Source organism: Panicum virgatum, chromosome 4N (assembly GCF_016808335.1).
Source record: "Panicum virgatum strain AP13 chromosome 4N, P.virgatum_v5, whole genome shotgun sequence".
Lineage (NCBI taxonomy): Eukaryota > Viridiplantae > Streptophyta > Magnoliopsida > Poales > Poaceae > Panicum > Panicum virgatum.
Genome location: NC_053148.1, coordinates 31,493,160 through 31,505,051, shown reverse-complemented (window position 1 = coordinate 31,505,051; position 11,892 = coordinate 31,493,160). Strand labels below are relative to the sequence as shown.

Below are 11,892 nucleotides of genomic sequence, written 5' to 3'. Positions count from 1 at the left end.
CCAGGAGGCGTCGGAGTAGGGGGCGGCGCCGGCCAGGAGCGGAGGCGTGGGCGTTGCGGGCGAGGTGCCGATTGAAGAAGATAAAGATGAGAGGGGTTGGTGGATGACATGTGGGTCCCGGCTGGGACTATTCTAACGGTGTTAAGTTGACATCAGTTCCATACTTTTCAATCCCTTCAACCAAACAAAAGATTGGAACGAACCCATCCTACTAACCAAGCATGAGAGGGATTGGAGCCATCCCTAAAACGAGGGATGGAACCAACCCAACCCACTAGGTCCCCCATCCAAACACACGGTTATTTCCTTAGTAGGGTTGGCCTCCTTCGCGGAGGTTGGGGGTCGGGCACCCCCTTTGCCAATCCCATCGGCATGATGCGGGGCCTCCTAGCCAAGCACGCCCCCTACCCTACACCTAGCGGTGGAGGGTGATTAGTCACGGCCTATCTCATCAAGCTGTCGGAGTGTCACAGCCGGCGTGAGCACCAGTCGCAGCGTCATGATATCCCGGCTGAGGGTGGGGGGGGGGGGGGGGGGTTGCTCCTGCAATATTCCTCCGGTCCCCAGGCAGCGTCTCTACCCCGCTTGTCGGGCTGGGGGCAAGCATGCACATCTTGTCGGACTAGAGCATTTAATGCCTCCTTGGGCATTCCCGAGGGGTTCACAAGGTCGGACTCCTCTCGGGATCAGCGTGGGTTGGGAAGGCACCATGTGTCTGGTGTCCGCTCGCTCGAGACCTTATGTTGTATGCGCGTCTGGCGGACCAGTGCTAGTTGTACCTCTTTCAGGCGGGCCGATTTGTCTGCCAGAGACCGGTTAATCCCTTGCTTAGGCTAATGAAAGCCTTTCTTATTTGGCCCATCGCCTCTTGCACAATTATGTGTAATATTAATAGGTCATTTAAATTCTTGTGTGTGCTTATGTAATGTTTGGTTGTATTGAACTAATACGACTATTGTTCCTTTGCATGTAGTTAGTGCTTGACTTTGTGTAAATAGTGGATGTCTTCACCAGGAGGCTAATTTTTCAATAACCCATAATGGATGTTGATTATTCAATGGCACATATAGGGATTTTCCTAAAGAAGAAAAAGACTAAGTCGCATGCCTTAGGTGCGTTTGTCAAGTTCTCTTCAAAATATTAGCTCAAGTATACTTCCTATGATGTAATAATGAACCAGAGTCGTATGCATCCAAGCAATGCGAAAGGTTGGACCATCTATTTATTTTTTAATAAAAAGTGTGTGTGTATGTATCTGGAGTATGATTGTTGTATTATTTTCAACCTTAGATCATAATTAATATGATCTTTTATAATATGGGAACTGCATATATTTTACTACTTGAGCATATTTTTTGTTTCCTTCTGTTTCAAGTTATTCGTGGGAGTTGGATACCGTCATGTTCTAACTTCTTCCATTCCTTGTAGGAAGTGGCAAAAAATGCAGATGGTTAGATATGAATCATTTTAAAGATTTGTTTAATATTGTACTTTTCTTGTGAGCTGGTTGCTGCAATTTGGCGCTTGAGCTGATGGATTGAAATCCTTTGGTCGGCTCCAAAATTGCTTCCAAACTAGGGCAGAAGGGCTCAAATAAGCAATGATCAAGAACATTGTCCTGGTCTTGGTTCTCTGGAACATATGGAAATGCAGGGATGCAAAGGTATTCAGAAGAAAGCTGAAACAAATGTCTAAGTCTACTGACGCTGCCGAGACGAACTACCTAGGTACTATCTGGTCCTATAGATGCTCTAATCCTCTGGACAGAATAATTGACAGACATGTAATATGTGTGGTATGATTCTCCCTCCGTGAGGGGGTTGAAGCAGGATACTCTTTCCATTATCTAAAAAGAAAGTTAAGAATGTGATTTGTTGTTTTTTCTATTTCGAGCTGTTACTCCTCTGCAGGTTATCTTCCGAGGAACTCACTGGATCCGTTTTTGGGCGTTGCTACAGAAAGAGGACGACCGACCTCACATTCTAATGGGTTGTCGTGTGCTTGAGACCACGTCTATAGAATTGCTTTTCGGTGATTTTGGACTTGTGTTTGAGACTTGATTTCTTTTCTTTGAGCTTGGGACGTACTTGTGTGTAATAACATACAACTATATGCATAGTTTCATGCAGAGGTTGGAATATTGAAATATATTCCCTTTTCAAAAAAAATATGTCCCTATTGTACTCTGTGGTTCAGGATTTCCTGATCCTTTATGCGTTTGTAATATCGTCCTTAAGAAAATACCCTACGGCGTGTTTTGTCTAAATGAATTATATCAGTGCTCAAGCGAGGTTTCAAGCACAAACAAAGCGGCCGTAGTACAATTGTACAAACAGTTTCAAAAGGGATTTGAAGCGTCGACTAGACAGATACAATGCTATGCACGCAGTAAAGTGCGAAGCAATTTCAGCTTACATCCAGATCAGTGACAAACCAGCTTCTCAGCACAAGTGGCGGTATGCTCTGCTCGTTCCTGAAGTAGTCGTCAGGGTCGATCTTGCCCTTGGCCAGAGCGAGCCTCTTGTAGTTGCCTTTGAAGTACTTCTCGCCCCAGACCTTGCCTGCCTCGTAGCTGCTGATGTTGGCCACGACGACGTTCCTCCCCAGGTCGAGGTCCTTGTAGTTGAAGTAGGCCTCCCTCGGGTTCTTGCTCACGTACGGCGCCATGAACGCGTACAGGTCCCTGATCCACCTCATGTTCGGCTCCCCGTTGCCGGCGGCCCAGTAGTTTATGTACTGGTGTTGGATTGATCTCCTTCCTAATAGACCCAACGGTCTATTAGGGCCTTAATCCGCGCCCTGATCGGGGGCGCCCAACCCTTAATGGTTGGTGGGACCCCGCTGCACAGCGCCAAAATTAAAAGGGGGTGAGGGGCCGGGGCACACGACACGAGGTTCGTCGCGCCGCCAGCACCCTCACTCACATTCCCTAACCCTAGCCGATCTAGAGAGAGGCGCTGGAGCAGTGGGAAGTCTCACCGCCGCCACCATCAACCCTGGTTCGTCGGCGGCGGCGCCGTCCACGACAACACCATGACCGTGCAGCTGCTGCATCGCTCGCCGCTGCCCTAGAGCAGATCTTCATCAGCGAACCTGTGATGGCTGCCTCAAGCTCCTCCGGTGGTGATGGTCTCTCTCTCCCTCTCTCTGTACTCTAATATACTCTCTGTGTTCTAGATCTAGGAACTCTTTTGCACTTGTGAAAAGGAAAGATGGAAGATACCCCTCTTGATCCGTGTCTAGTCGATCCTAGAACACTAACTGATCTTAACAATGGTATCAGAGGTCATGCTAGTGCATAGATCCAGTAGGGGCAAAGACGGATTCGTCTGTGAATCGAAAGAAATCGAAGGAAAATAAAGAACTCGATGCAAATCGAAAAGAACAGAGAGAATCGATTGCAAATCGAACTCAAAAATGCAACCCTAACCCTAACCCTAGAGGTGAAAGGGCGCGGGGCCTACCTGGTCCGCGTGCCACTGCCGCCACCGGTGCGCGGGACGCGTTTGCGCCGCCGCTCGCCGGACATCTCGGCACAGAGAAGCCGCCGGCTTGCCGCTCCGGGACGCTGGGGTTTTGCGCATACGGGGCTCGAGAGCCTGGCGCCATCCATGGCGAGCTCGACGGCGGTGCGCTCACCCACCGGCGAGCGCGCGCGCCGGCGAGCAAACCGCGGTGGCGCCGCCCTGCCCACTCCGCCGGGCCACCATGGCCAGCGGCCGTCGCCTCCGTTTCGAGGAGAGAGAAAGGGGAGGGAAAGAATGAACTAGGGTTTGAGGGACGCCGCGTCGTCGTCGTTTTTGATCCGGCGAATCGCGCGGGCGACCGTCCGATCAAGATCGACGGTCGAGATCGCTCCTCGCTTCCTGGGCTGGCTGGCGGCCCATGCGGGCGGGGGGAGGAGACGCCGCGGCGGGCCGTTTCGGCGGCCCGGCCGTTGGCTGTCGGGCCTCGGGCCCAAGGAAGGGTGGCTGAGCAGGCCGCGGGCCGGTTTTGCTCCTGGGCTGCTGAACAGTGTTTTTCGTTTTATTGTTTTTTCTATTTTTCCAGAAGCAATTTCAATAGTTTTTTGAATGAATTTGTTTATAGTTTGATCTCTATTCAATTTTGCACCAACGTGTATATTGTTTAGAGCTAAAAGTTCACAGTATTGCTTCTGAAAATAGAAATTTTCTACATGTTTCCGCTGCAAAAGTCATTACAGTTGTTCTTTACTTTAATTCGAACCAACGAGACAATTAAAGTTTAAGAGCATGATTAAAAGGTTATTTTTGAGGATTATAGTATTGTTAATTTTCTGACCAATGTTGTTAATTACAATACTGTAATTTCATAGTTTTTGTGCATTTATTTCTATTTCTGCCCAACGGTGATATAGATTTAATTGCATAAATAGTTGTATGTTCTATTTTGACCAACGTTGAAATTTTACATGCAATTATTGTTATTATGTTCTCACTATTTTTTGAAATTTTCAGCGGGGATGAATTTGATGGGATTCATCAGTCACATCCCAACACTAAAAGGAGACAACTATGGTGAATGGATCAAGAAAGTTGATCTTGCTTTCGTCTGTGGAGAAGTGGATGAGATTATCACCACTCCAAAGCCCACTGAGCCACCGGCTCCAGTGAGAGGAGATTCTGACACTGATGCTGAGTGGCAGAAAAAGCAAAGGGACTACGCTCCCTTAAAGATGGCTTATGATCTCGAAAAGACAAAGTGGAATAACGCCAACAAGAAATGTGTGGCAGTTATAAAGAACACAATTGATCCTAATATTTTGGGTTCAATTGGAGAGTGTGATTCAGCTGCAGAATACCTTGCAAAGATAAAGAATCAGTTTACTGGTTCTTCAAAGACTTATGCCACACAGATCATAGAGCAGTTGGTCACAAAAAGGTACTATGGCAATGCCGGTACGATAAGAGATCATATCATGGGGATGTGTGCTTTGAACTCCAAGCTCAAACCAATGGACTTGGATCTCAAAGAAGAGTTTATGGTGCACCTGGTGTTCGCCTCTCTGCCAAAAGAGTTTGCAACGTTCGTTGTAAACTATAACTCACAGCCAGAGAAGTGGAACATGGAAAAGGCAATTGCAATGTGTGCACAAGAGAAAGATAGACTCAAGAAACAGAATGGTGGGTCTGTCAATTTTGTGCATAATAACAAGAAAAGGCCTTTCCAAGCTGCTTCTTCCTCTAAAGCTAAAGACAAAGCCCCTATGCCACAGAAGTATCAGCAACAGTGTCAGCAACAGCGCACTCCAGCACAAGATGAGTGCTTCCACTGTTTTGACAAGGGGCATCGCAAAGCAGATTGTCCCGCTTATTTAAAAATGATAATGGCAAAGAATGGTGAGAATGTAATTTCATTTGTTAATGAATCCCTGTATTTAAATTTTTCTAAATCTACTTGGTGGATTGATTCTGGTGCAACTGTGCATGTTGCAAATTCTTTACAGGGATTCCGTTCGACAAGGACTACGCTAAGAAGCGAAAGACAAATTAAAGTCGCGAACGGAGTACAAGCAGATGTGGAAGCTGTTGGCGATGTCTCTCTCGAGCTAGTTAATGGTTTCATGCTTGTATTAAAAGATGTTTTATTTGTTCCTTCGCTTCAAAGAAACTTGATCAGTGTATCACGCTTAGACACAGATGGTTTTGGTTGTCATTTTGCGAATGGCAAATGTGAACTATGGTTTGATAATAATTGTATTGGTGATGCTGTCCTTTACAATGATCTTTATTTATTATCTATGCGTGATAAAGTGAATTCTGTATGTAATGTGAATGTTAATGAATCCTTGTCAGAGAAAGAAACAAAGAAAAGAAAGAGAACTCAAGATACTTCATCGAAATTATGGCACTGTCGTTTAGGCCATATTTCGAGGGGGAGAATTGAAAGATTAGTGAAAAGTGAAATTCTTCCACAGCTAGAGTTCTCTGATTTTGAACAATGCGTTGAATGCATTAAAGGAAAATTTGTAAAGCAAATTAAAAAGGGTGCCAAACGAAGTGCAGGAACGTTAGAAATAATTCACACTGATATATGTGGACCGTTTCCTGTGAAAAGTGTGGATGGATATGGTTCGTTCATAACATTCACAGACGATTACTCCCGCTATGGTTACATTTATCCGATCAAAGAAAGATCTGAAGCATTGGATAAATTTAAAATATTCAAAGCTGAGGTTGAGAATCAGCTTGACAAAAGAATTAAAATAGTAAGATCAGACCGTGGAGGGGAGTACTACGGTCGACATACCCCTTATGGACAAGTTCCTGGACCTTTTGCGAGGTTTTTACAGGAAAATGGAATAGTTGCCCAATACTCTACACCGGGGGAGCCTCAGCAAAATGGAGTAGCTGAAAGGCGCAACCGTACACTAATGGATATGGTGCGCAGTATGATGAGTTATTCCTCATTGCCATTGAGTCTGTGGATGGAGGCGTTGAAAACCGCCATCCATATTCTCAACAGAGTGCCAAGCAAATCGGTGCCCAAAACGTCGTATGAGCTATGGACAGGAAGAGAACCCTCACTGACTCACCTACGGGTCTGGGGGAGCCCAGCTGAGGCTAAAGTGTTTAATCCAAATATTGGAAAACTGGATTCCAAAACTGTAAGCTGCCATTTTATAGGCTATCCTGAAAAGTCGAAAGGTTTTCGTTTCTACTGTCCAGACAGACATACAAAGTTTGTAGAAACGAGACATGCTGTCTTTCTAGAAAGTGAAATGATCAGGGGGAGCATGGTACCTAGAGAAATTGACATTGAGGAGAAGCGGGTGTATGTGCCTACTCCTATGATTCAAGAGCCATTTTTCTCACTACCTGTTGATGCTGCACCAAAAGTTCCTGAAATAGTGACGTCAGTACCTTCTTCGGTTGTTGCTGCGCCAACTATTCCAGTTATTACGGTGTCAACACCTGTCGTAACTCCACCCATACCAACTGTGAGCGAAGGTTTGGAACCTGTCATCCAGGAACAGCCTGAACCCGCGGTTGGACATGAGGAGGTGGTGCTACAGCCCCCTATGGAAAATGTGCCAGAAGTTGAGGCACAAAATGTGCCACAAGCAGTAGCTCTTAGAAGGTCACAAAGAGAAAGAAGGTCGGCTATTTCTAGCGACTATGAAGTTTATAATACAGAAGAGGTTCATATGGAGGGTGATCCCACTTCGTATGAAGAAGCCATGAGAAGTATTCACTCATCTAAATGGCTGGAAGCTATGAAGGATGAGATGAAATCAATGAGTTCCAATGGTGTTTGGGACTTAGAGGAAATTCCTAAAGGAGCCAAAACAGTAGGCTGTAAATGGGTTTACAAGATAAAATATGACTCCAAAGGGAATGTAGAAAGGTTCAAAGCACGACTCGTGGCAAAAGGCTTTATGCAAAGAGAAGGGATAGACTATAACGAAACTTTTTCTCCGGTTTCGTGTAAAGATTCCTTCAGGATTATAATGGCATTGGTGGCACATTATGACTTAGAGTTACATCAGATGGATGTAAAGACGGCATTCCTTAACGGGGATTTGTATGAAAATGTTTACATGGCACAACCAAAAAGTTTTGTCATGAAAGGAAAAGAACATATGGGGTGTCGCTTAAAGAAATCCATTTATGGATTAAAGCAAGCCTCTAGGCAGTGGTATTTAAAGTTTGATGAAACCATAAGAAAATTTGGGTTTAAAGAAAATGAGGAGGACAATTGCATTTATGCAAAATTCAGAAGTGGAAAATTTATTTTCCTGATCCTATATGTGGATGACATTCTACTTGCTAGTAGTGATGTTGGTCTGCTACTGGAGACAAAGAAATTCTTGTCCTCAAACTTTGATATGAAAGATCTTGGTGAAGCTTCATTTGTATTGGGAATTGAAATTCACCGAGATAGAACAAAGGGGGTATTAGGACTGTCACAAAAGGCATACTTAGAAAAAATTCTAAAGAAATACAGTATGCATATGTGCAAACCTTCACCTGCTCCAATAGTCAAGGGCGATAGATTTGGGAAATTTCAATGTCCCAGGAACCAGTATGAGATCGATCAAATGAAAGCGGTTCCATATGCTTCAGTTGTAGGAAGCATACAGTATGCTCAAGTTTGTACACGCCCTGACTTAGCTTTTGTTACCGGGATACTTGGCAGATATTAAAGTAATCCAGGACAGGCACACTGGATTATGGTAAAGAAAGCATTACGTTATGTGCAAGGCACAAAAGGCCTCATGCTAACATACAGAAAATCTGATTCCCTAGAGATAGAAGGGTACTCAGATGCGGATTTTGCGGGGGACATCGATGACCGAAAGTCCACGTCCGGTTATGTGTTCACACTCGCAGGGGGAGCTATATCGTGGAAAAGCTCCAAACAAAGCGTCACTGCGTCATCGACCATGTACGCTGAATTTGTGGCATGTTATGAGGCCTCGGGGCAGGTTGAATGGTTAAAGAAATTTATACCCGGTTTAAGAGTGGTAGACAGCATTCAAAGACCACTCAGAATGTACTGCGACAATGAACCAGCAGTGTTTTATGCTCACAACAATAAGTCAAGTGGTGCTGCCAAACACATTGACATAAAGTTTTATGTTGTGAAGGAGAAAATCCAGAATCACTCTATTACACTCGAACATATAAGTACAAAGAAAATGCTTGCGGATCCGCTAACTAAAGGCTTACCACCCAATGTGTTCATGGAACACATAGCCGGCATGGGTTTAAGGGAAAACCTGTGATTTCTGGAGAATAAAAAGGGCCCAAAAGATAAAGAATTTGTTTCAAAACAGTAATGTATATGGTAGCTGTTGAGTCTATCGGTCTCGGACCGTGACGATAAAGCATGCTCTATTTATCAATCTGTGATGGAACAACTAAAGAAAAAAGTTTCATGTTAAAGTATAAAGTTAAAGTACAAAGTGAGATAAAGGGGGAGAATGTTGGATTGATCTCCTTCCTAATAGACCCAACGGTCTATTAGGGCCTTAATCCGCGCCCTGATCGGGGGCGCCCAACCCTTAATGGTTGGTGGGCCCCCGCTGCACAGCGCCAAAATTAAAAGGGGGTGAGGGGCCGGGGCACACGACACGAGGTTCGTCGCGCCGCCAGCACCCTCACTCACATTCTCTAACCCTAGCCGATCTAGAGAGAGGCGCTGGAGCAGTGGGAAGTCTCACCGCCGCCACCATCAACGCTGGTTCGTCGTCGTCGGCGCCGTCCACGACAACACCACCACGACTGTGCAGCTGCTGCATCGCTCGCCGCTGCCCTAGAGCAGATCTTCATCAGCGAACCTGTGATGGCTGCCTCAAGCTCCTCCGGTGGTGATGGTCTCTCTCTCCCTCTCTCTGTACTCTAATATACTCTCTGTGTTCTAGATCTAGGAACTCTTTTGCACTTGTGAAAAGGAAAGATGGAAGATACCCCTCTTGATCCGTGTCTAGTCGATCCTAGAACACTAACTGATCTTAACAACTGGATGTTGTACAGCACGCCACGGCGGTGCGGGAACGGCGTCGCCGCCTCCGGCACGGCGCTGATCTCGCCACCGTAGGGGTCAAGGATCATGATCCCCGGGTCAGGCTTGGCGAGCCAGCCGAAGATCTCCGCCCACACGTCGCGGGGGATGGCTTGCCGGACGTAGTCGGACGTCGCCTTGTTGGACCTGTCCATGGGGAAGGTCCGGTTCAGCAGGTCCGTCACGGGAATGGGCTGGCCGCTGCCGACGTAGACGTAGAGCACGGACTCGGCCCAGCTCATCTCCCGGCAGTGCGAGCGGTTCATCCCGAGCTCCGGGAAGCGGTCGCGCATCACCGGGAGGAGCGCGTCGCAGGTGCCGAGGTACAGGGACTCGAAGGTGGCCACCCCGTTTGTGACCAGTACCCTGATGAACAGGTCGTCCGGGAGGGCCGGGCCAACCTCCTGCCACTTTGTCAGGACGTCGACGGCGCCGTCGTTTACCGACACAGGGACGATGAACGCCGCGACCTTCGGTGGGACGGGAACGAGCCTCACCCGCCACGACAGCACAATGCCGAAGCTCTCGCCCCCGCCGCCGCGGATGGCCCAGAAGATCTCGCGCCCCATTGCCTTCTTGTCCAGGAGCCTGCCCTGGGCGTCGACCAGCACGGCGTCGATGACGTGGTCGACGGCGAGGCCGTACTTGCGCAGCAGTAAGCCGAACCCCCCGCCGCTGAAGTGGCCGCCCATGGTCGGGCACAGGCCGGCTGGGAAGGCCAGCCGGTCGCCGCTCGTCTTCGCGACGGCGTGGTACAGCTCGCCGACCGTGGCGCCGGAGTCCACCCACACCCACGCGGTGGCCCTGGCCCGGTTCACGCGCACGGAGCGGAGGTTGGCGAGATCGACCACGGAGAACGCCTCGGGTTGGACGGACCGGTACGAGAGGCCCTCGTAGTCGTGCCCTCCGCTGCGCACCCGGACGCGGACGCCGTGGCGGCGGCCGCAGAGCACGGCGGCCTGGGCGTGACGATGCAGAGCGGGCGCACCATGCCGGGGGTGAGGAACCTCGGGTTCCGGATGGACGACACCAGGACGGAGCTGAAGGAAGGCGAGCCGGGAGTGAACAGGAGCTGGCTAGGCACGGACGCCGAGAGGCACCGGAGGAAGCCGCCGGCGGCGGCCGAGGACGGGGCGGGGGCGTAGAAACACACGAGGGAGCACGGCCATTTTTGCTGCTCTGATCGATCTTGCACGATGTGCTTTGTCATGCTGTGGGCTCTAGAGCTATTGAGCTCCTTCGCGTCCATTTAAAGCCAACTAACGTAGACACGTAAAATACGTAATGCATGAGTTCCAGCTAGGATTTACGGTACAATTTTGTTGCCTATCTAGGAATACGGAGCGCACGGTGCAGAAGAATCTGAGCACGTATGGAAATGGAGAAGTCGCGGCAGGAATAAGGTCAGCCATTTGAGCTGGAGGGTCTCAGAAAATGGTGCACCGCGGACAGCTCAATGAAGCGCGGATTTAGTACTTGAGTCTAATTCTATTTAAGTCAAATAAGGTTAAAGATAAAATAAAAATTTACTTTCAGTACATATACTAAACTGAGACATATATCCTTAAACATATTTTTCTAATCTATTTTTAAATATGATTATTGGATTTACTTTAACTAAAAACACAAAACACTCGTGTAAGCATTAGAAAATAGTAAACTAGTTCAAAAGTTATTGAAATCTGTACACCACAACTTTTATGTATCATAAGACATGTAAAAAATATATTTGGGGGTACATGAGCAAATATGTAGTATTTTTAATAAAAATAATAGAAAATAATAAATTTATTTTCCATGCGCAAATCGATTTCTTGGGTTGTTCCATAGTCCAAGCTGCTCCTAGAAATCCTTTTTACTTCAAGCGGTCCATCATTCGGTCCATCCTTGAAAATCACGATATTTTCAAGGAATTTCAGGAGCAGATCGATTGTTATTGTGCACATCATGAATATTAGGTGCCGAGAAATTTCTCAACCAATAGAAAATCTAGATATTTATCTTGAAATCATTTTTTTACTAGTAAGTTTAACATAGCCTCCCCACCTTGATTTTAAAAATAACAAGCTGTTAAAAGGTGAAAGACTTTAATTTGGTATGATCCTGGATGGATCCTAACATGTAGACCTTGCCACGATCCGTAAGAGTGCTATATCTTTTAGGGTGGACCAAACCTTAAACCGCTCATACAAAAAGTGCAGGATTACTGAAGCTTTCGATACATCCCTGAAAATACATTTTGCCGTTTCTAGGGGCCGCTTGCCCCATCACCCACCTACAAATGATTCCACGTAAATAAATTCACAACCTTTTCATATTATCTCAGATAAAAACTAAAATTTTATATCAAAATTGCAGAGATTG

The 11,892-nt window shown here is 46.9% G+C and overlaps 1 pseudogene; it reads right to left on the bottom strand.

Moving 5' to 3' along the window:
* Positions 1–2,255: 2,255 nt before the first annotated feature.
* On the bottom strand, positions 2,256–10,777 carry LOC120669323 (annotated as a pseudogene).
* Between the last annotated feature and the right edge of the window lie 1,115 nt (positions 10,778–11,892).